Source organism: Triturus cristatus, chromosome 5_2 (assembly GCF_964204655.1).
Source record: "Triturus cristatus chromosome 5_2, aTriCri1.1, whole genome shotgun sequence".
Classification (NCBI taxonomy): Eukaryota; Metazoa; Chordata; class Amphibia; order Caudata; family Salamandridae; genus Triturus; species Triturus cristatus.
Genome location: NC_140588.1, coordinates 380166891 through 380190066, shown reverse-complemented (window position 1 = coordinate 380190066; position 23176 = coordinate 380166891). Strand labels below are relative to the sequence as shown.

General features: G+C 46.4%; 1 long non-coding RNA gene across 1 annotated transcript in view; it reads left to right on the top strand.

Moving 5' to 3' along the window:
- Nucleotides 1–23176, top strand: part of LOC146823034 (uncharacterized) — a 356223-nt gene that overhangs the window by 36865 nt on the left and 296182 nt on the right. Inside the window, exon 2 of the long non-coding RNA XR_014961873.1 lies at nt 9164–9229. This is a non-coding gene — a long non-coding RNA (uncharacterized LOC146823034). The remainder of the gene's footprint in view (nt 1–9163; nt 9230–23176) is intronic.

Sequence of the window (23176 nt, the reverse complement as noted above, 5' to 3'; positions counted from 1 at the left end):
AAAGTAGCAAAATAAGGTCATGTGGGAAGCTGTCACTAGCTGCTCCCTGCACAATGGCTGATGGAGCAGCCCTGTTATTTACCTTCCTGGGACATACCACAGTAGCGAGTTGCACTAACCGTCAGAGTCGGCGTTAATTTACAGTGCAAACAATAATTAGGCTCTCACTTTTCAGGAGAATGAAGCGAAAATGTAAACAATGTCTCCCCCCAAGGCAGTGCTTCATCAATGTGACAGGTGCGTTTGAATTTCCATAGGTGGGAGCCATGCATGTGTTTTTTGTGCGCCATTTTAGAAGAATGGTGCAGGCGTCACAATGGGCGGAGGGCTTTATGTGTGGGGCTATTTGCAACTAATCCGCCAATGAAGGATACTGAGAGAATGCCAACACAGCTGTCAGTTCTGCACCAGTCCCATTCCACCTCTGAAATCGATATGTCATGAGGAATGAAGGCTTTTTTTGTATGCTTGCTGTTGATTTCTTGTGCGAAATATGTTACTATGAAAATAACTCATTCACATTAACCAACATGGATGAGCGCTGTAATTTTGCACATGGCCGAGGTTGCATTTCTGATTGGCTTTTGCCCATGTTTGTGTGATGTTATGTTAATTTTTATTTTTAAAGTGAATACTTATAAATGATCCAGGAAGCTGAGCAGGCAAAATCAACACAAGTAATGAGACAAAACCCCGAGGGAAGTTACAAAACACATAAAGTCTGGTTTTAAGCTGTGTCCCTATTTAGAGAAATGAATTATCGGATGGAAGGAGAGGAGGATGTTAATTTCAAAGTTTCCATGTTCCCTCAGAAGAAGCTTTGTCCTGGGATATGTAGTAGGGACAAGTTGACTGATCTAAGTTGTCCACTAAGCTTACACCAGTTACATTTTACAACCATTAAATCTAGAGCCTCTGAGTATATGGCTTTGTTGACAGTGGTTATCACCTAAATTGGGCCTTGTTTTGAATTAGAAGCCAAGGCATTGAGTGCAGTGTCACTGGAATCCAGCAGCATTCCATGAGACCTGACAACAGTTTTACAGCCTTATTTCGAACAGTTAGAGGAGGTCTAAGCTTTTGCCTACCTATCTTAAGTAAATACTCTTGCTACAGGCGATCCCTGATAGTTTGAAAGCATTGATTCACGTGGAGTGAACAATGTATAAAAGGCAGGATTCTGTGTAAAACCTTCAGATTCATATATTTTGAGGTTTTGAGTAGCACTGTGTGTTGTTACTGAGTAACTTTAAAGCCTTTTTGGTTATGAGGTACACAGCTTGATTATTTAAAGGGTGGTTAGTGTTCAATCAGGTTGAGTGAGTAAACATGTCCAATTTTCTTGATCACAAACCTTGTTCCTAGACAATCTCAGCTAAAGATGGGGTGCAAAAATTCAATTTTAGAGCTTACTGAACTTTATGCACCTGGTTTCAGGGCAATGGTATCTTGGAGCATAGGCCACCCAACAGAGATCTGCACCTGTGTTTAACTTGTATTAAGGATACAAGGTTTATCCAAAGGATTGGCATAGAGTTAAGATCTCTGGTGGGGCTCTAGTGAAGTGTTGGCCTCCACAGACAAGCTGGACCTTTTTCCCAGTATGCTTTCTGGCTGGTGCAAAGGACCTTGAATTTATGATAAAACCAAGAGCTTTGAATTACCGATATCTGGGATCAAGGGATAATTTCTGGCCATGAAATAGCCCCATGTTGGACACTTTTTGTACAGAGATTGTAAGAGCCCCAAACATATTAGCCAGTTAACAGAGGTTGTATGATACAACCATGCATGCCTAAACAATGCAGTCTGAACCACAACCCTGTCTTTACCAAGCATGCTTTTACCATGTATGCTTTTACAATGAATTTCGTTGCAAAGGCATGATTGCTAAAAGGATATGTGTGGTAAATTGCACACCCCAGACCCTCTGCCATGCGCACTAAAACCTGATACCCCAATCCTACAATCCACCCCACCCCAGCCCTTAAAACTACCCGACTCTTCACCCTGAGCCCTAAATCTCGCCCTCTGCCAAACAACTACAAGACATGAGTCTTAAAACTGACCCCACCCTTAAAAACGGACCCTCCCCCCGCCCCAAGCCCTAAAACCGACCCCCAACCATAAAAACCACTCCCCCAAGCCCGGTCCTAGCCCCACTTACCAGGCCATGTCCCGGAGCTTCCTCTCCAGATCCTCCCTGTTTTCTCTCCCAGCCCATCCGCGCATCTAGACAGCCGACTGTCTTAACCATGCATATGTGTGGTTAAGGCAGATGCATGGTTTAGGCAAGCGCCGTGCCACTTGCGTGGAAATGGCACATGTGGCTCAGCCAGTGTTGTAAAGGCTGTTTTCCGTTAACAGAGTATCATGGGGTAGAGGTGGAGCCAATCAACAAAATTTTGATTTTGAAGGATCAAGTTTTCAAAAGTTAAGAAATACCCACCAACTCAACAGTGTCAACCAGGTTGTGAGGTGAGATGATAGGCTCACATGCAAGGGAGCCTTCAACTTGCTAGCAAGACTTAACCTGATATTCAATGTATCTGTGTATATATAAAAGTGCTGCTTCTGAATATGCAGAAGATATGCCGAAGGCTCCATTCAACTCATATACAGCAGTGGGAAAAATATCACCACCTGAGGAACACTCCACTTATGCTCACAAGTGGAAGAAACAAAATTGGTCAAAGACACTGTTTAAATTGTAAACAAGTAGGAGGATTTCCAGAGGAAGGCCTTGGGGACCAACTCCCCACAGTGTTTTGACCACAAGTTGAAGGTTGGTGATGACAAAGGCTGCTAAAAGAGCTAATAAGATTGGAGACACAAGGCCATTGACTTTCACCACCTGAAGCAGATCATCCAGAATGGAAAGGAAGTATAATATGTCACTTCTCCAAATTTAGGGGAATAATAAATAGGCATCACCTGCATTTAACTCCATCAGCAAACACCCACATGCTCCCATGGAGTGTGGGAACAGTGTAATGGTGTTAATGCTATGTGGCTTCCAGATTTATCCCATTGGTTAATGTTTTGGGTCTATCTTGCTGCTACTGTTATAGCAAAAATGCTTCTACTCTGTGTGTACATTGGAGTTTCACAGGTCTGAAGCTGATGGAGACATTTATTGTTTTTCTCTGGTCTAGGATAAAAATACTAAATATTTCTAAATCTGCTGAAATTCTAAGAATTTATAAAACAGCTGAAAGGTCAAAATTAGCGATTTTTGTGTTACCTTAAGAATGTGCACAAATTGCATGCTAGCGGGGCATTATATGAAATGTAAAGTTAAAACTTCAAGCGGTCAAAGCATTGAGCTGGTATTCACTGGGGTGATTGAGCGGGTGGGCATGAAGCATCATAGGAGCAAAAACGTACAAACACGGTTCCTGTGCTTTATTTCTGAACCTGAACCGTGGGCTTGTGAAAGTGTAATTTCTCCAATGAAGTTTCGAAAAGACGCCAATCTTTGCAACTGAACAATGTTTGAAAGTTTGCCACAGTCGCAAAACATCACCCATGGTAGATATAGCATACAGTACATTTTTACATTTTTCCCACACAAAATAAAAGATGTTGGTAGGTTTACCTCCTACAAAACTTATATTTTGCAGAAATTCCTCACCAACGATCTTTTGAAACGTCACCGGGTTCATGAAGATGGCAAAGATGCTAGAATTTTAAAGAAACTCCACGTAGAGATCGAAGTTCCAATTCGCACATCCTTATTCTTCACTGGTCCAACTATCTTGATTACAATATTGCCCATTAGTAGATAAACGAACCTGAGGTTTGCAGAAACTGTGGGGCATATTATCTAGACAGGCGATAAAATTATCTGAGAATTCCAATAGAAGCCCATGTTGACACCAGCGGTACAAAAGGGGGTGGTGATGGACGGAGCATCAGAACCAATCAAACACTCACACCCAGTCAACAGATCTGGGTTTGATCCATCACCGTTCTTTAGCCCACTCTGCCACCCCAGTTCAGACATGGCCATATGCAAATCAGTCTGACCCTGTGCCTCATGGGAACAGTCCAGCCCGAACTGCCAAGCCATGCCTTCCCTGGACCGGAAACAAGCTTCCTAGGACAGGTTTCTGGCATTTCAGCCGTCTTCAGCCAGGCTTGCTTGAATCCAGTGGCAAAGTGAGCAAGGGACTCACGTCTGAGCATACCCTGCCAACTTATGGCGAACAAAGCGGTACAAAAGGGGGTGGTGATGGACGGAGCATCAGAACCAATCAAACACTCACACCCAGTCAACAGATCTGGGTTTGATCCATCACCGTTCTTTAGCCCACTCTGCCACCCCAGTTCAGACATGGCCATATGCAAATCAGTCTGACCCTGTGCCTCATGGGAACAGTCCAGCACGAACTGCCAAGCCATGCCTTCCCTGGACCGGAAACAAGCTTCCTAGGACCGGTTTCTGGCATTTCAGCCGTCTTCAGCCAGGCTTGCTTGAATCCAGTGGCAAAGTGAGCAAGGGACTCACGTCTGAGCATACCCTGCCAACTTATGGCGAACAAAGCGGTACAAAAGGGGGTGGTGATGGACGGAGCATCAGAACCAATCAAACACTCACACCCAGTCAACAGATCTGGGTTTGATCCATCACCGTTCTTTAGCCCACTCTGCCACCCCAGTTCAGACATGCCCATATGCAAATCAGTCTGACCCTGTGCTTCATGGGAACAGTCCAGCCCGAACTGCCAAGCCATGCCTTCCCTGGACCGGAAACAAGCTTCCTAGGACCGGTTTCTGGCATTTCAGCCGTCTTCAGCCAGGCTTGCTTGAATCCAGTGGCAAAGTGAGCAAGGGACTCACGTCTGAGCATACCCTGCCAACTTATGGCGAACAAAGCGGTACAAAAGGGGGTGGTGATGGACGGAGCATCAGAACCAATCAAACACTCACACCCAGTCAACAGATCTGGGTTTGATCCATCACCGTTCTTTAGCCCACTCTGCCACCCCAGTTCAGACATGGCCATATGCAAATCAGTCTGACCCTGTGCCTCATGGGAACAGTCCAGCCCGAACTGCCAAGCCATGCCTTCCCTGGACCGGAAACAAGCTTCCTAGGACCGGTTTCTGGCATTTCAGCCGTCTTCAGCCAGGCTTGCTTGAATCCAGTGGCAAAGTGAGCAAGGGACTCACGTCTGAGCATACCCTGCCAACTTATGGCGAACAAAGCAGTACAAAAGGGGGTGGTGATGGACGGAGCATCAGAACCAATCAAACACTCACACCCAGTCAACAGATCTGGGTTTGATCCATCACCGTTCTTTAGCCCACTCTGCCACCCCAGTTCAGACATGGCCATATGCAAATCAGTCTGACCCTGTGCCTCATGGGAACAGTCCAGCCCGAACTGCCAAGCCATGCCTTCCCTGGACCGGAAACAAGCTTCCTAGGACCGGTTTCTGGCATTTCAGCCGTCTTCAGCCAGGCTTGCTTGAATCCAGTGGCAAAGTGAGCAAGGGACTCACGTCTGAGCATACCCTGCCAACTTATGGCGAACAAAGCGGTACAAAAGGGGGTGGTGATGGACGGAGCATCAGAACCAATCAAACACTCACACCCAGTCAACAGATCTGGGTTTGATCCATCACCGTTCTTTAGCCCACTCTGCCACCCCAGTTCAGACATGGCCATATGCAAATCAGTCTGACCCTGTGCCTCATGGGAACAGTCCAGCCCGAACTGCCAAGCCATGCCTTCCCTGGACCGGAAACATGCTTCCTAGGACCGGTTTCTGGCATGTCAGCCGTCTTCAGCCAGGCTTGCTTGAATCCAGTGGCAAAGTGAGCAAGGGACTCACGTCTGAGCATACCCTGCCAACTTATGGCGAACAAAGCGGTACCCCAGAGTCATGCATCCTTGCATTATTATGGTTTCCTCCTCTTTTTATTTTTAAAAACGGCACTAGTGGGAGCAAAATATACCAGTACTGAAACTCATCATAGTGCGCAGTCCTTACAGTCACGAAGGGGCATATTATCAAGACAGGCGATAAAATTATCGCAGCTTTAGCGGCAGAAAATGGCCGCTAAAGCGGCGATAATGGGCTTGATAATGTGCCCGTGAGAATTCCCATAGAAGCCCATGTTGACACCAGAACATGGGCTTCTATGGGAATTCTCTGCGGCATATTATCAAGCACATTATCGCCGCTTTAGCGCCAGTTTTCTGCCGCTAAAGCGGCGATAGTTTTAACGCCGTGCTTGATAATATGTCCCTTAGTTTCCAAACTCTTTTTAAAGTGCATTTTATGTGATGGAAATTCCAGTTGCACCTGGTACCTGCTGATCGCACTTTGGCACCTGATCTCAGGTGATTGAAACATGGCCGCATTTAACTTGCAGTCCATGGAAAAGGCTTTCAGTTACATTTTTGCTAGCCCCCCCAATGGATAACCAGCATAACCAGCAGCGAGTAAATCCTATCACCACTGGATTTTGCAAATATTTATGAGAATATCTGTCATCGGAGCTAAGAAGTGATGTGGGAACACCAGAAAAATACACAGGTAAACAATAAATAAATAAACAACAACTACTCCAAGTGGATGTGGAAAACAGTCCTTAGATGTTGGATTCAAATTGATAATCTGCAGCATTAGAACAGGTGGCATAAAACTACAGGGTACCCACCCATAATTATAAAAATAAACACAAACATAATGTTACTACTTGGTCCTAGATTTTCAAGGCCAAATCATAGCACTTCGGGGCATATTATCAAGACAGGCGATAAAATTATCGCCGCTTTAGCGGCTGAAAACTGCCGCTAAAACGGCGATAATGGGCTTAATATGCCACAGAGAATTCCCATAGAAGCCCATGTTCTGGTGTCAACATGGGCTTCTATGGGAATTCTCACGGGCACATTATCAAGCCCATTATCGCCGCTTTAGCGGCCGTTTTCTGCCGCTAAAGCGGCGATAATTTTATCGCCTGTCTTGATAATATGCCCCTTCGTGACTGTAAGGACTGCGCACTATGATGAGTTTCAGTACTGGTATATTTTGCTCCCACTAGTGCCGTTTTTAAAAATAAAAAGAGGAGGAAACCATAATAATGCAAGGATGCATGACTCTGGGGTACAGAAAATAGAGAATGAAGCTTGGAACCGCACCTGCACTCTTTCTTGGATTCAGGAGCTGAAAGGGGCGTCTCAGCGTGAAGGTTAGGGGAGCAAAGTGTGCGATAGGCTTGGTTTCCATTTCCTGTGAATGGTGGCAATCAGCACTGCTGAACCACTTCTGAGAAGACCTCAAAGGCTAATTGAAGTACCTTTGTGTTGGCTGGGGACCAGCACTTTAGCAATGCAGCACTCTGTTTGGTCTGTGGCGCTGGTGCCCTTCTCTGCGGAGTAGCTAAGGGTGAGGGACATGCTTTTACTGTGGCTGCGTGAAAAAATGTCCCGCTAAAATGGCGCAAAGAAACAAAGCTAAATGAACGTATACTTTCAAAATAATAAAGGGGCATGTCAACAACAACCGGCGATAATTATCGCTAAGCGCACTTAGCGCTAGGATAATTATCGCCGGCTAGCGTTGATTTTTATCGCTGAGATAGTGTGCTATTAACAACGCTTATCTCAATAGCGATAAAAATCCTCACGCTAAGTGGCTAACGTGAGATTATCGCTGGAAACCCAGCGATAATCTCACGTTAGCTTGTTGATAGGGACAGACAAAGTTAGCCATGATATCCTCCTTCCATAGGATATCATGGCTAAGTCAGAAAAGTACCAGACGTAAAAAAGCAGCGTTAACCGCGGTTAGCGCTGCTTTTTTTGTCTCTAACAGGGTTAGCGATATTCTTGATAATAGGAGAAATGTCGCTTAGCGACATTTCTCCTATTATTTTACTCTGGAACGCCCCCTTTGCATCTCATTAGAGATGCAAGGGGAAGCGTAGAGTAAAAGGGTGCTAACATGCACATTTGCATGTTAGCACCCTGTTGTTGATAGGGTGCTAGTTTTATCTCTGCTTTTTTGGCTTTTAAAGCCAAAAAAGCAGAGATAAAGCCCTTGTTGATATGCCCCTATATGGGCAGCTTTATGCCTTACAATGTGAACACAATTTCATTTTGCCTGCTGCATTGTATAACAATGCCACACAGCTGGTGAACAAAATCAATTAATGTGTTGAAGTAACAGCGCTTAACTTTAAAAGTGGAAATGTTGCAGAGGGAACTGGCACAATTGTCATAATCCGCAGAGAGCTTCTTATGATGTAAACCATGTACAATCCGCACTTCTAAAAGTCTCCTACTTCTCTCTGCATCTAAGCATCTTGAACCTAATGTGTCTGCTGTAGTGAGACGTGCAATTATCGGGCCCACGGCCACAGTCAATTAGTTGTGTCGCTGATTAAACTCCCACCTTTACTATCATAGGGTAAATTCTCCATATGAGCACCAGACTTACACACCTTCAGACAATTAATATGAACTTCCCCAATTTGCATAAGGAGGCCTAGGTTCACCACATTCCACATGTGTTACACTGTCCCACTCTTCACCCCCTTACCATTTAAAGAATTTGAGAAAATTACTATATACAAAACCATAGGGGGTGTCTAACAAAATAACTGTCTTCATTTACTATTCTTGGTAGGTCAAAGTTAGGTCATCTGAAACTGCTGTCAGTGTGTGAAATGCTGTAAACAAACCAATTTTTGTACTCAGTGTGGATGTACACCAGTGGTCGAAGTGGGGGAAAAAAGTAGGGGAACTGTGGGCGGAGAATCAGGGGCGGGACTAACCCGAGGTTTGGATCCGTAGGCGGAGTCAGGGGTGTGGCTAGAAATAGCAAAAAATAAAAAATAAATATACTTTTGGCATTTCACTGACCACTTACAGCTTATAACGTTATATAATTCAAGCAATGGATAAACATGTTTATTTGAAGTTCAATTCAGGAAAAAGCAAACACACATAGGGAATGCAGTTTTATGTAAAGCGTGCAAAATATAAGCAGGAACATGTTACCTTAACGCCTTTACTCTCATTGTTCAGAAATCAATTAGCATTGTTTGTCTCAAATATTGAGGACATGAATACAGGGCTCCTCCTGTACACATGTGTTAAGCAGGGCTCAGGAGAGTCTGATCTAACTTACTTTTGATTTTTTTCAGAAATACCAGGTTCAACCTGTCACACTATTATTTGAACGCATTCAGGACAACATCGATATTTACGAGGTACGATTACAACTTCATTCCATTTATACCGGAAGCGGCGTGTAGATATATTTGTGTCTAATAAGGCATCCTCTTTGTGCAGGTTACAGCTTGCTTTTTATATAATACAGGTACGCCTTTCATCGTCACCTTGAGAATATTCTTCTCAGTATTTCATTTATTATTCCCAGTGATGAGGCCATGAGGGTTAAGATCACTTCCGGATCTTTTTTCTATGTACTTCACAGAACTTTATAGACCTCTGTTATTAACAGCCAGCATGCTGGCCTGAACACTCTTTACATCTCATTCTCACCTCTACAATTCCGCGCACGTTTTGTTTATTTCAACATTTTTTCTTTTCTTTTTTTGGGCACATTGCACATTATGTATATGCATGTGAGTACAACTATCAATTGTTGGGCTACAGGATTCTCTACATTTAACTTGCATACAAATGTATGATTACAAATTTGTTTTGCTGACTTTCCCCTGAGGAAGGGACCGAAGAGTCCCGAAAAGCATTGGGCTTCACATCAATGTTATGATACAAGCTGTTACTGTAAAGTTTGCAACTTATTGTATATTCGGTTCGGATTGTAAAACATGATTGGAATCTAAATGTTATTTCTCTGTTACTTATCGGATACAGAAGATTGTATGATATGTTTAATACTATTTGTCTATGAATAATAATTTAGAAAAGATACAACATAACAGAGTTGTGTTCATTGATGGAATTTTGTTGATTTTTGGATTACACTCAAGCAATTTTTGCAGAAGATATAATAGAACAGACAGTTCTAAGTGAACAGTGCGCGCTGCATTCAGAGTTTTGATCCTGTTAGATTTTCGGCTAACTTACGGAAACCCACAAGGGCTCTTTCATATTCATGTCAGCCAGCTAGCTCCTCAAACATAGTATAGAACATATGTATACAAGTGTCCTTTCATTCGGGAAGTGAACACAAAGCAGTAACCCACTGAGCTATGCACATAAAATGTTGCTCTTTGATCTGCATGGTCCATGTTCTTTGCAGCAGGCATATTAACCCTCTGCGCTACATTAGATGAGTCAAAACAGCCATTGGACAAAATACCCTCCCACCTACCATCTCTCTCCAGGAGGTACATTGATCACATTGATCAGAGTTATCTTGGCACTTTTATTGTTGCCCGAAACCGGATGAATATACAAAGAACTTTGCAGTGTTTTTAAAACTCCTGCACTGCTACAAAACCGGCCCCCACAAACTAAACCAGCCCCCTACCCTTCCAGTCACCCGGGGAAACGCCTGATGCCTGGAACGGTCAGTCCGGCCTGGTTACTGTAAAGCCTTTTTCAATGCAATAGTGCAGATATGTATGCTTATTTGATATAAACGTCATGGATCACTGTTAGTGTAAGACACAGATTCTTTCTGCATATCCTTTGAATTGGGTTCCTGCCTGAATGATACACATGAGCAGTTTGATACACAAAAGAAGGCCTCTGGGTAGACCTCTGAGGTAGACACATTAATGTTATTCATAAGGACCCTCACACAGGACCACTTACCTTTTTGACCTTCCTGTACAATTCCTGCCTGTGCTTTACTATGCATAATCTTTTTGGCAGATGTTTAAAAGTTTGCACCTTTAACATAATCTTTCTAACAATATAATAATGTTTTATTAACTTCTAGACAATATTATAAATGTTTTCGGGCCATGCCATACAGAATAGAAGTAAAGGCAGAATGCAATCATCTGTTCTGCAGTCCTGTGACTTTGAGTTGAAGAGAAGCTGTATTGTGCAGAGATGAGTTTGGGTCCAGGCCGGGGTAATTCCCAGCCGAACCCTTGCTAAAGCAGAGGTTCCTGTGTTGTGGCAGAGGCTAAGCTCTCCTCTCGCTGGTTCAGAGACACGCTTGCCATAAGTGGATTGGAAGCTGTGTGACCCAGCCGGTGCTTTGTCAGGGCAGAGGATCACCCAGCTCTTCAAGGTAAGAGCCGTGCGTCCTGTCTCTTCATGGCCTTTCTACTAGTCCCAGATTTGACAGCACTGTCTAATCCCACGTCTCTTGTGTTATTCACTGTGTTACCAGTTTAGGGTGCACAGGTACCCCGTTCAGTGTAGTCAGTTTGTTAAAATAAACTAGTTTGTGTGCTCTCCCTGCACCAAAGCATCCTCTACACAGAGGATTTTACACTCTTTGTTCTGGAATCCACTGCTAATCAAGGGCTGATATTGCATTGTCTACAATCTGCTCTGCTCTGTTGTGTCACTAGTTAATTCACAGTTGTCTTGTGTTTGAACACCCCCTTGTGCACAGCACTCTGACACCTGCTTGTGTGGAGTTTGTATTTTAAAAAACAATAAATGGATCTTTGATGTGGCCAGGCGTGGCATAACGGCGTTCAAGAACCATCGTATGCACTAGCTCACAGAAGTACAAGTCATCTGCTGGCCGCTTCAGAGCACTGCAAGGGGATAGGAGAGGGCTGTATGGAGTTTGTGGCAGGAATGAGCTTGATGACTGACTACACCACTTCGAAGCACTGATGGAGAGGAGGAGAATTAAATGTAGGTATGGAAGAGAGAGAACATAAGCGAAGAGGGGTGATGGGGAAGATGAAGGTAACACTGCTTCTATGCGTACCACCCTTCACAATTCAGGGCTCCATTCACACATAGGAAGGACTCTTAATTGAGACTGTGAGGGCATTCAGGCCACTGAGAATTGAGTGGGTAACAGGGAATAGGGGATTGGGGAGGGGGTCAATCGAATGGGCAAAACTCTTCCTTTCGGGGTGGGGGTGGGTCTCAATGGACCCCCTCAGCATGCTCAGCCACGAGTGGCTCTTAAAATGAAGTTAACATTAGTCAGGTGGCTTTGTCTCTCGTCTGCCTTCCTCACATCCCGTCCTATAACTGTCCATATTTTAATGGTAATAACCCGTTTCATGTGAAGTTTCAACCCACGCTTCCGAGCATTGTAAACAATATATGTTACTGTTACTGTTACCCTGTGAAACAAGATTTCATTTACCATCCTCTGAAGGACTGAGGTCTCAGTTAGCCTTTCTGTGATTCCGACTAATGGCCCGCAGATCTCAGCGGTGAGTGTTTAACTCATGGAACCACCCTGACGAATATCCGCACCTGCAACCACCAGCTCAAATTAAGCACTGGCTGCAGGCTTCATCATGAACTGAGCAGGGACAGCGCAGTCACTTTACTGGCTGTCTTGAGTGCAGAGGCACAGGTGCGAAACACTATGGACCAGGCCTAGTGATCTGCACAAGTGGCATGTAGTGTTGTCGGGATGCTGGAAATATTTGTACCAATATTTGGACTCTACCATTGGTAAAAAAATAAAATGTTATGTTTAGCTGGCTTATCAGTGCAGATTTAGATTTCTAACTGATCGTCAGTGCATCGTTCACTGTAAAATATTGTCAAAACCTGTACACAATTGTCCAGCAGTTTAATTACACATGATTTAGCACTTGACCTGGTTCTCAATAAAGCTCCTCCCCTGTGCCCCTCTCTACCTGATTAAATGCGCTCTTCTGTATCTGTGCAACCCTTGTGGTAGAGTGTGCCATGCATGGCTTCCACCTTGTAAAGAACACAAAGCACACTGAAACAGTTTGCAGGCACTATGGACAGTATTTTTAGGGTGCTAACATACCTCAGTGAAATAATACTAGACATTGATGTCTTATGTGCTCATGTGTATGGATAACGCAGGCAAAACCAAATAATCCTTCCCAGGTCGGTTAATTTAAGTATCGCTAGATTGGATACATAATGCTTAGAAACGGCATAAGTTGTATAAAGCGCTTTGCAACTAATATTGACTAATGTTGCAATTTACCAACTAATCACAGGCTGGTGCTGCAATGCTGGCTTCGCACTAACACAGCTCAATTGCTTGGAAACAGATTATTTTTCGTATTTACAGTATTTTGTCAGCCCTTGTCTGTCTGACCTTTACCTTGCTTCAGACTAGTGAACAAGGCTGCTACTGAGGGGCAACTCTAGAAGTAGCCATAATCAACATATTTCGCTGCCCTACAAGACAGAAGCTGGGGAACCAGGATCAGGTCTGGCAGGGGGGTCGAGCATCCTTTAATTCTGGGCAAATCACTTAGTCTCCTCGTGCCTAAAAAAGTAAGTATTTGCAAAGCAATAGGCCTCACATTACTGAAAGTTTGAGCTTCTGAAGTAGCATTATTATTTGCAACGTCAATAGGTCAAACTTTCAGTAATGCGAGACCTATTGCATTGCAAGTGCTTGTTTTAAAATACCACATTCCTGAACACAGACAAAGCAGTGGTACACATTAAAAAAATAACATAAGAAAAACAGCTGATAAGACATTTGACATTTTCCAGTTATTTAAAAAAAATGCACTGGGTATTGTTTCTTTTTCTCAACTTACTTGATGTCTATTTAACCCCTTCGCTGCCAGGCCTTTTCCCCTCCTGTGCCACACCCTTTTTTGGCTATTTGGGGTAGTGCGCGCTGAGGCCCCTGTAACTTTTTGACCACATAAGGTATCCACGCCAAATTTGCGTCCTTTTCTTCCAACATCATGGGGATTCTAAAGGTACTCAGGGTTTGTGGATTCTCCTAGAGGGGTCAGGGTTTGTGGATTCTCCTAGAGGGGTCACAGAAATTAGGCAAACTAAAGCAAAATTTAGGTTTTTTTTGGAAAAATGGGAAAAACGGGCTGCAAATGAAAGCATCTGGGTTTTTCCCTGCAAATGTTATCAAAAAAGGGTTTGTAGGGTTGAAATCACCATTTTCCCAGCTTTTCGGGGATACCAGACTTTTGTCAGAAACCCAACATTTTTTGCACAGTTTTGGCATTTTTCTGGGACATAGCCTAATTTTGCTATTTTTTGTGCTTTTGACCTATTTCCAGTTAATGGCAGAAATGGGTACAAAAGCAATAATGGATCCTGGAAAGCTATACATTTTCGAGAAGAAGACAAAATTCTGAATACAGCAAGGGGTCATTTGTGTAGTTCCATCAAGGTTTTTTTATAGAAACTGACAGTTAAATATAGGATAAATTGAAAATTAGTTGAAAAAAACAGCCTTTTGTGTCAACGTTTTCACCTGTAACTTCTTCTAATTATGATAGCTCTTTGAAAGCAATATACCATTACATCCACTGGACATTACTGGTTGTGGGGATATATGGGACTTGTAGGTTCACCAAGAACCCGACGAACCCAGAGCCAAAAACTGAGCAGCAACTTGCAATGGTTTTTTATTATGTACTGGGTATATAGTAATTATTCTGTAAAAATGTGCACATGGAAAAATCGGTATGAAAGACACCTATGTGTTTCTGAAATGGGAACAAAATATAGAGTTTAGAAACAGTAGATATTTGCACATTTCTGAAATTGGGAATACTCATACTAGCATGAGAATTATCAGTCATTTTTTATAATGACCTCTTTTTTACACAATATCTTTCATTTGGAAGGCAGAAATGCATCGAAAGTCAATAGATAATAACAGTTCCTTTACAAATCTGAATTACCCTAAGTCTCCCGATAAAAATGGTACCTCACTTGTGTGGGTAGGCATAGTGCCCGCGACAGGAAACGGCGCAAAACGCAACGTGGTCACAACTCAATATCGCAGTGAAAATTTACCCTTTTTTGGCAAAGTGCCTAGCTCTAGTTTTTGAAAACTAGACACCCAGGGGAATCCAGGATGGGGTGACTTGACTGCCTCCACCAGGGTCTGTTACCCAGAATCCCTTACAAACCTAAACAATTATCAATCTTTTTTTTTTCCCACATTTCTGTTGTGGAAAGTTCCGGAATCTGCGTGGATCCACAAATTTCCACCCACCCTGCGTCCCCCAAAGTCTTACAAGAAAAACGGTACCTCACTTGTGTGGGTCGGCCTAGTGCCCGCGACAAGAAACGGTGCAAAACGCAACGTGGTCACACCTCAATTTTGCAGTGAAAAATGACCCTTTTTTGGCAAAATGGCTAGCTGTAGTTTTTGAACCCTAGCTCTGCGGGCACCTTGGGAAACCTAGCAAACCTATACATTTTTTAAAACTAGACACCCAGGGGAATCCAGGATGGGGTGACTTGACGGCCTCCCACCAGGGTCTGTTACCCAGAATCCCTTGCAAACCTAAAAAATTGACAAAAAAACACATTTTCCCCACATTTCTGTGGTGGAAAGTTCCGGAATCTGCATGGATCCACAAATTTCCACCCACCCCGCGTTCCGCAAAGTCTTACAAGAAAAACGGTACCTCACTTGTGTGGGTCGGCCTAGTGCCCGCGACAGGAAACGGCGCAAAACGCAACGTGGTCACACCTTAATTTCGCAGTGAAAAATGACCCTTTTTTGGCAAAATGTATAGCTGTAGTTTTTGAACCCTAGCTCTGCGGGCACCTTGGGAAACCTAGCAAACCTATACATTTTTGAAAACTAGACACCCGTGTGCTTCCAGGGAGGCATGGCTTGCGTGGATCCGCCAAGGTTTCCTTACCAAGAATCCCCTGCAAACCTCAATTTTAGCTGAAAAAATCAAATTTTTCACACATTTTTGTGTAGGAAAGTTGTGGCATCACCGGGCTCACTCAAGTTTCCCACCACCCAGCGTTCCCCCGGGTCTCCCGGTAAAAATGGTGCCTCACTTGTGTGGGAGGCCCAAGTACTCGCGACAGGCAAGGGCCCAAAACGCAGTGAGGCGACATCAAAATTGCCTATCTCAAAACCACCTGGTTTTGCAAGGGGGGTCACTTGGGTTTTTGGCCCGGTGCTCGGCGACCATCTAGGGAAACCTACCAAACCCATACATTTCTGAAAACTAGACACCCGGGGGCTTCCAGGGAGGTATGGCTTGAGTGGATCCTCCAACGTTTCCTTACCCAGAATCCCCTGCAAACCTCAATTTTAGCTGAAAGAAATCACATTTTTCACACATTTTTGTGTGGGAAAGTTGTGGCATCACTGGGCTCACTCAAATTTCCCACCACCCAGAGTTCCCCTGGGTCTCCCGGTAAAAATGGTGCCTCACTTGTGTGGGAGGCCCAAGTACCCGCGACAGGCAAGGGCCCAAAACGCAGTGAGGCGACATCAAAATTGCCTATCTCAAAACCACCTGGTTTTGCAAAGGGGGTCCTATGAGTTTTTGGCCCTGGGCTTGGCGGCCACCTAGGGAAACCTCCCAAACCCATACATTTTGGAAAACTAGACACCCGGGGGCTTCCAGGGAGGTATGGCTTGCGTGGATCCCCCAACGTTTCCTTACCCAGAATCCCCTGTAAACCTCAATTTTAGCTGAAAAAATCACATTTTTCACACATTTTTGTGTGGGAAAGTTGTGGCATCACCGGGCTCACTCAAATTTCCAACCACCCAGCGTCCCCCCGGGTCTCCCGGTAAAAATGGTGCCTCACTTGTGTGGGAGGCCCAAGTACCCGCGACAGGCAAGGGCCCAAAATGTATTGAGGCGACATGAAAATTGCCTACCTCAAAACGACCTGGTTTTGCAAGGGGGGTCACCTGGGTTTTTGGCCCGGTGCTCGGCGGCCATCTAGGGAAACCTACCAAACCCATACATTTCTGAAAACTAGACACCAGGGGGCTTCCAGGGAGGTATGGCTTGTGTGGATCCCCCAACGTTTCCTTACCCAGAATCCCCTGCAAACCTCAATTTTAGCTGAAAAAATCACATTTTTCACACATTTTTGTGTGGAAAAGTTGTGGCATCACCGGGCTCACTCAAATTTCCAACCACCCAGCATCCTCCCGGGTCTCCCAGTAAAAATGGTGCCTCACTTGTGTGGGAGGCCCAAGTACCTGCGACAGGCAAGGGCCCAAAACGTATTGAGGCGACATGAAAATTGCCTAACTCAAAACTACTTGGTTTTGCAAAGGGGGTCACCTGGGTTTTTGGCCCGGTGCTCGGCGGCCACCTAGGGGAACCTACCAAACCCACACATTTCTGAAAACTAGACACCCGGGGGATTCCAGGGAGGTATGGCTTGCGTGGCTCCCCCAACGTATCCTTACCCAGAATGCCCTGCAAACCTCAAATTTAGCTGAAAAAAATCACCTTTTTCACACATTTTTGTGGGGGAAAGTTGAGGCATCACCGCGCTGACACAAATTTCCTACCACCCAGCGTTCCCCCGGGTCTCCCAATAAAAACGGTGCCTAACCGTGTGGGAGGCCCAATTACCCGCGACAGGCAAGGGCCCAAAACTTATTGAGGCGACATGAAAATTGCCTACCTCAAAACGACCTGGTTTTGCAAGGGGGGTCACCTGGGCTTTTGGCCCGGTGCTCAGCGGCCACCTAAGGGAACCTACAAAACCCACACATTTCTGAATACTAGACACCCGGGGGATTCCAGGGAGGTATGGCTTGCGTGGATCCCCCAACGTTTCCTTACCCAGAATGCCCTGCAAACCTCAAATTTAGCTGAAAAAATCACCTTTTTCACACATTTTTGTGTGGGAAAGTTGAGGCATCACTGGGCTGACACAAATTTCCTACCACCCAGCGTTCCCCCTGGTCTCCCGATAAAAACGGTGCCTCACTCGTGTGGGAGGGCCAAGTACCCGCGACAGGCAAGGGCCCAAAACGTATTGAGGCGACCTGAAAATTGCCTACCTCAAAACGACCTGGTTTTGCAAGGGGGGTCACATGGGTTTTTGGCCCGGTGCTCGGCGGCCACCTAGGGGAACCTACCAAACCCACACATTTCTGAAAACTAGACACCCGGGGGATTCCAGGGAGGTATGGCTTGCATGGATCCTCCAACGTTTCCTTACCGAGAATGCCCTGCAAACCTCAAATTTAGCTGAAAAAATCACCTTTTTCACACATTTTTGTGTGGGAAAGTTGAGGCATCACCAGGCTGACACAAATTTCCTACCACCCAGTGTTCCCCCAGGTCTCCCGATAAAAACGGTGCCTCACTCATGTGGGAGGCCCAAGTACCCGCGACAGGCAAGGGCCCAAAACGTAGTGAGGCGCACTACGTTTAGGACCCTTGCCTGTTGAGGCGCACTACGTTTTGGACCCTTGCCTGTTGCGGGTACTTGGGCCTCCCACAGGAGTGAGGCACCGTTTTTATTGGGAGACTCGGGGGAACGCTGGGTGGTAGGAAATTTGTGTCAGCCCGGTGATGCCTCAACTTTCCCACACAAAAATGTGTGAAAAAGGTGATTTTTTCAGCTAAATTTGAGGTTTGCAGGGCATTCTGGGTAAGGATACGTTGGGGGAACCACGCAAGCCATACCTCCCTTGAATCCCCCGGGTGTCTAGTTTTCAGAAATGTGTGGGTTTGGTAGCTTCCCATAGGTGGCCGCCGAGCACCGGGACAAAAACCCAGGTGACCCCCCTTGCAAAACCAGGTCGTTTTGAGGTAGGCAATTTTCATGTCGCCTCATTAAGTTTTGGGCCCTTGCCTGTCGCGGGTACTTGGGCCTCCCACACGAGTGAGGCACCGTTTTTATCGGGAGACCCGGGGGAACGCTGGGTGGTAGGAAATTTGTGTCAGCCCGGTGATGCCTCAACTTTCCCACACAAAAATGTGTGAAAAAGGTGATTTTTTTCAGCTAAATTTGAGGTTTGCAGGGCATTCTGGGTAAGGAAACGTTGGGGGATCCACGTAAGCCATACCTCCCTGGAGTCCCCCGGGTGTCTAGTTTTCAGAAATGTGTGGGTTTGGTAGGTTCCCCTAGGTGGCCGCCGAGCACCGGGCCAAAAACCAAGGTGACCCCCCTTGCAAAACCAGGTCGTTTTGAGGTAGGCAATTTTCATGTCGCCTCAATACGTTTTGGGGCCTTGCCTGTCGCGGGTACTTGGGCCTCCCACACGAGTGAGGCACTGTTTTTATCGGGAGACCCGGGGGAACGCTGGGTGGTAGGAAATTTGTGTCAGCCCGGTGATGCCACAACTTTCCCACACAAAAATGTGTGAAAAAGGTGATTTTTTCAGCTAAATTTGAGGTTTGCAGGGCATTCTGGGTAAGAAAACGTTGGGGGATCCACGCAAACCATACCTCCCTGGAATCCCCCGGGTGTCTAGTTTTCAGAAATGTGTGGGTTTGGTAGGTTCCCCTAGGTGGCCGCCGAGCAACGGGCCAAAAACCCAGGTGACCCCCCTTGCAAAACCAGGTCGTTTTGAGGGAGTTAATTTTCATGTTGCCTCAATACGTTGTGGGCCCTTGCCTGTCACGGGTACTTGGGCCTCCCACACGAGTAAGGCACCGTTTTTATCGGGAGACCCGGGGGAACGCTGGGTGGTAGGAAATTTGTGTCAGCCTGGAGATGCCACAACTTTCCCACACAAAAATGTGTGAAAAAGGGGATTTTTTCAGCTAAATTTGAGGTTTGCAGGGCATTCTGGGTAAGGAAACGTTGGGGGATCCACGCAAGCCATACCTCCCTGGAATCCCCGGGTGTCTAGTTTTCAGAAATGTGTGGGTTTGGTAGGTTTCCCTAGGTGGCCGCCAAGCCCAGGGCCAAAAACTCATAGGACCCCCTTTGCAAAACCAGGTTGTTTTGTGATAGGTAATTTTGATGTCTCCTCAATAGGTTTGAGGCCCTTGCCTGACCCGGGCACTAGGCCTACCCACGCAAGTGAGGTACCATTTTTCTCTGAAGACTTTGGGGAACGCAGGGTGGGTGGAATTTTGTGCATCCACGCAGATTCCAGAACTTTCCGACAAAGAAATGTGAGGAAAATTTGTTATTTTGAACACATTTTTGGGTTTGCAATGGATTCTGGGTAACAGAACCTGGTGAGAGCCAGTGAAGTCACCCCATCCAGGATTCCCCTCTGTGTCTAGTTTTAAAGAAAGTACAGGTTTGCTAGGTTTGCCTACGTGCCAACTGCGCTAGAGCCCAAAATCCACAGGTATGCACATTGCTAAAAAAAAATCAGAGCCCAGTGGGCTTTCTGCCGCCCTGGAGGGAAATTGGGGAAGGGGGTTTCATCCTGATATGCCCCTAAAGCGGCAGAAAGACTGTGGCTATTTTTTGTGGGGGTGGGGACATTGGTATGACCATTTTGGGCAGCACCCACCCCTATGCATAAAAAAAGCCTGCATACTCGCTGGCGCCTACTGGGCTTTCTGCCCCCCCAGGGGGCAGTTCAGGGGCCATTGCCACCATCTGCCCTCCGGGGGGGGGGCAGAAAGACTGGAATTTCTCTGGGGGTGGGGTGGGGTATTGTCATGCCCATTTTGGGGAGCCCCTACCCCTACACTAATAAAACAAAAAAATCCATGGTTTCTAGTGGCCATTCTGCGCCCCCAGGGTGGGCCAGATTGGGGGCTACAGCTCCCATCTGCCTCCTGGGGGCAGAAAGACTGTCATTTTTGTGGGGGGGAGAGTGGGGGCATTCGCGTTCCCGTTTCGGGCAGCCCACACCCTAAAAACAATTGCGCAAAAAAATCCCTGGTGTTTAGTGGGCTTTCTGCCCCCCCTGAAGGGGCAGATTAGGGGCCAATGCCCCATCTGCCCCCCGGGGGGGGGCAGAAAGACTGTAATAATTGGGGGGTGGGGTGGGGCATGGGCCTGCCTGTTTTGGGCAGCCCCCACCCCTATTTTTTTTTTTTTACAATTCCCTGGTGTCTAGTGGTCTTTTTGCCCCCCCTGAGGGGGGGCAGAAAGTCTGTAATGGTGGCAGGTGGGTGGGGGCATTGGCGTGCCCATTTCGGGCAGCCCCCACCCTAAAAAAAAACAGAAAACAAATCCCTGGTGTATAGTGGACTTTCTGCCCCCCCGAAGGGGCAGATTAGGGGCCAATGCCCATCTGCCCCCCGGGGGGCAGAAAGACTGTGATAATTGGGGGTGGGGTGGGGGCATGGGCCTGCTCGTTTTGGGCAGCCCCCACCCCTATTTTTTTTTTTTTTACAATTCCCTGGTGTCTAGTGGTCTTTTTGCCCCCCGGGGGGGCAGATTGGGGGCCAATGCCCCATCTGCCCCCCAGGGGGGGCAGAAAGGCTGTAATGGTTGCGGGTGGGTGGGGGCATTGGCGTGTCTGTTGCGGGCAGCCCCCACCCTAAAAAAAAAGTAAAAATGAATCCCTGGTAGTTAGTGGGCTTTCTAGCCCCCCGAAGGGGCAGATTAGGGGCCAATGCCCCATCTGCCCCCCGGGGGGGGGCAAAAAGACTGTAGTAATTGGGGGTTGGGTGGGGGCATGGGCCTGCCCGTTTTGGGCAGCCCCCACCCCTATTTTTATTGATAAAAAAATTCTCTGGGGTCTAGTGGGCTTTTTACCCCCCGGGGGGGCAGATTGGGGGCTAATGCCCCATCTGCCCCCCAGGGGGGGCAAAAAGACTAAATTGCGCCAAAGTTACATGGGGGAGCAAAGGCCCTTGCCCAAGGGGCCGCTCCCCCTCCCTGGTGTCTAGTGGGTGGATCCCTGCTTGGGGATCGCCCTCCTGTGGTGATCCCCAAGCAGGGATCCACTGGGGAGCTGGACTCGTCATGGGCACAGTGCGACTGTGCTCCATGACGAGTCCAGCTCGTCATGGGCATAGAAGGGGTTAAGAGCCTGGAGTTCAGAGGCAGTCCAGCTTCCTCTTGCAGGCCCAAGTGCAGGGAAAAGAGCAGAGATGTAAAGGAGGGGCAGGGGACCTCTGGGCAAGCACTAGAACAATTTCCAGGAGAGGCTGGTGGGGCTGGGTCAGCTGTGGGTACATAGACCAGTGGAGGGCCTCTGCTACAGCAGCCGCCCTCCTCCTATTTTCCAGTTCTGGCTGGGTGGAGAGCAGATTTGCAGCAAGTCACAAATTCCTCACCTTTGCCCATTTCTTCTTTTCCAGGTGCTGTTGATCAGTCTGCGTGAGCCCGAAAATAAAGGGCAGAGGAGGTCAAGGGCGGGGCCAACACAGCATCCTGATGTGACTATTGTATTGGTTACAGTGGGGGCAGGCAGGTAGCATCCTCACTAAATGAGGCGTGAATCACTGCAGCAGCAGGGCCATCAGAGGTAGCTGTTTTCGTGCTAACCTAAGACTGACGGCCCTTTCAGTGTTGCTTTGCAGGTCCCTAGATACGAGGGGAAGGGGGGAGGTCATGGGCACTGCAGAGGCCTTCCTCGATGTGCACTACACAGGCAGAATTAAAAAGTCATAATTTTAAAGTAGGACTATTCTTGCTTCCCCGGGATGATTTTTTAAAACAAAGAAGTAGGGGAACGGAATAAAATCATTTCTTTAAGTAGGGGCATGCAGTGCCCTTCCGATCCCGCCCACTTCTACCACTGATGTACACCAAACAGGTGTGGCATAAGAAAGTTCCCAATCTGTAATAGGAGCAGAGATTTCCAATACAGCATAAATGGTGTCTGGATAGACCCCCCCATTTGAGATTGCACCTACACAGCTCTACTTCATGCACTCCATGAAATAACTTTGGTCCCATCAATTGGTCTGTCACGATGTGCAGCGTGGGCACAGAAGTATCTGAGATACCCATAAGGGTCAGGGAAATACATGACTACACCCCACATGTAGTGCTCCACATTCCCCTTCCTAATAACTAGATGCAACGTTCTCTGGTACAAAGCTCAATGCATGCATGGCCTTAATCACATTTGTTCAATCAGTACCAAAGAACTCCCGGCTTGCTTTGGTGAGTAGATGTTGGCTAACGGGCAGAGCTGCCAATTTTGGAACTTGAGAAGCATTTTTGGCAATGGATCAACAACCTTTGCTTCTAGGCAAATCACTAAATCTTTGTGTCTTGAAACAAACAAAAATAAATAAATCTGACCTTGTGTAAGGTAATCTGGTGCTCATGTAAAGCGCTCCTATGCCCTTGGGCTGAGTTCCTGCAATATAAAACTGCAAAAAATCTCCCTCTCCCCCCACATTGCATGTTCCCTCCAAAAACCTCTCAACCCGGTAGTAGGGATCAACATTTTTAGTGGCCCATGTTTTTTAGACATTTTGTGACTGTTGGACGCT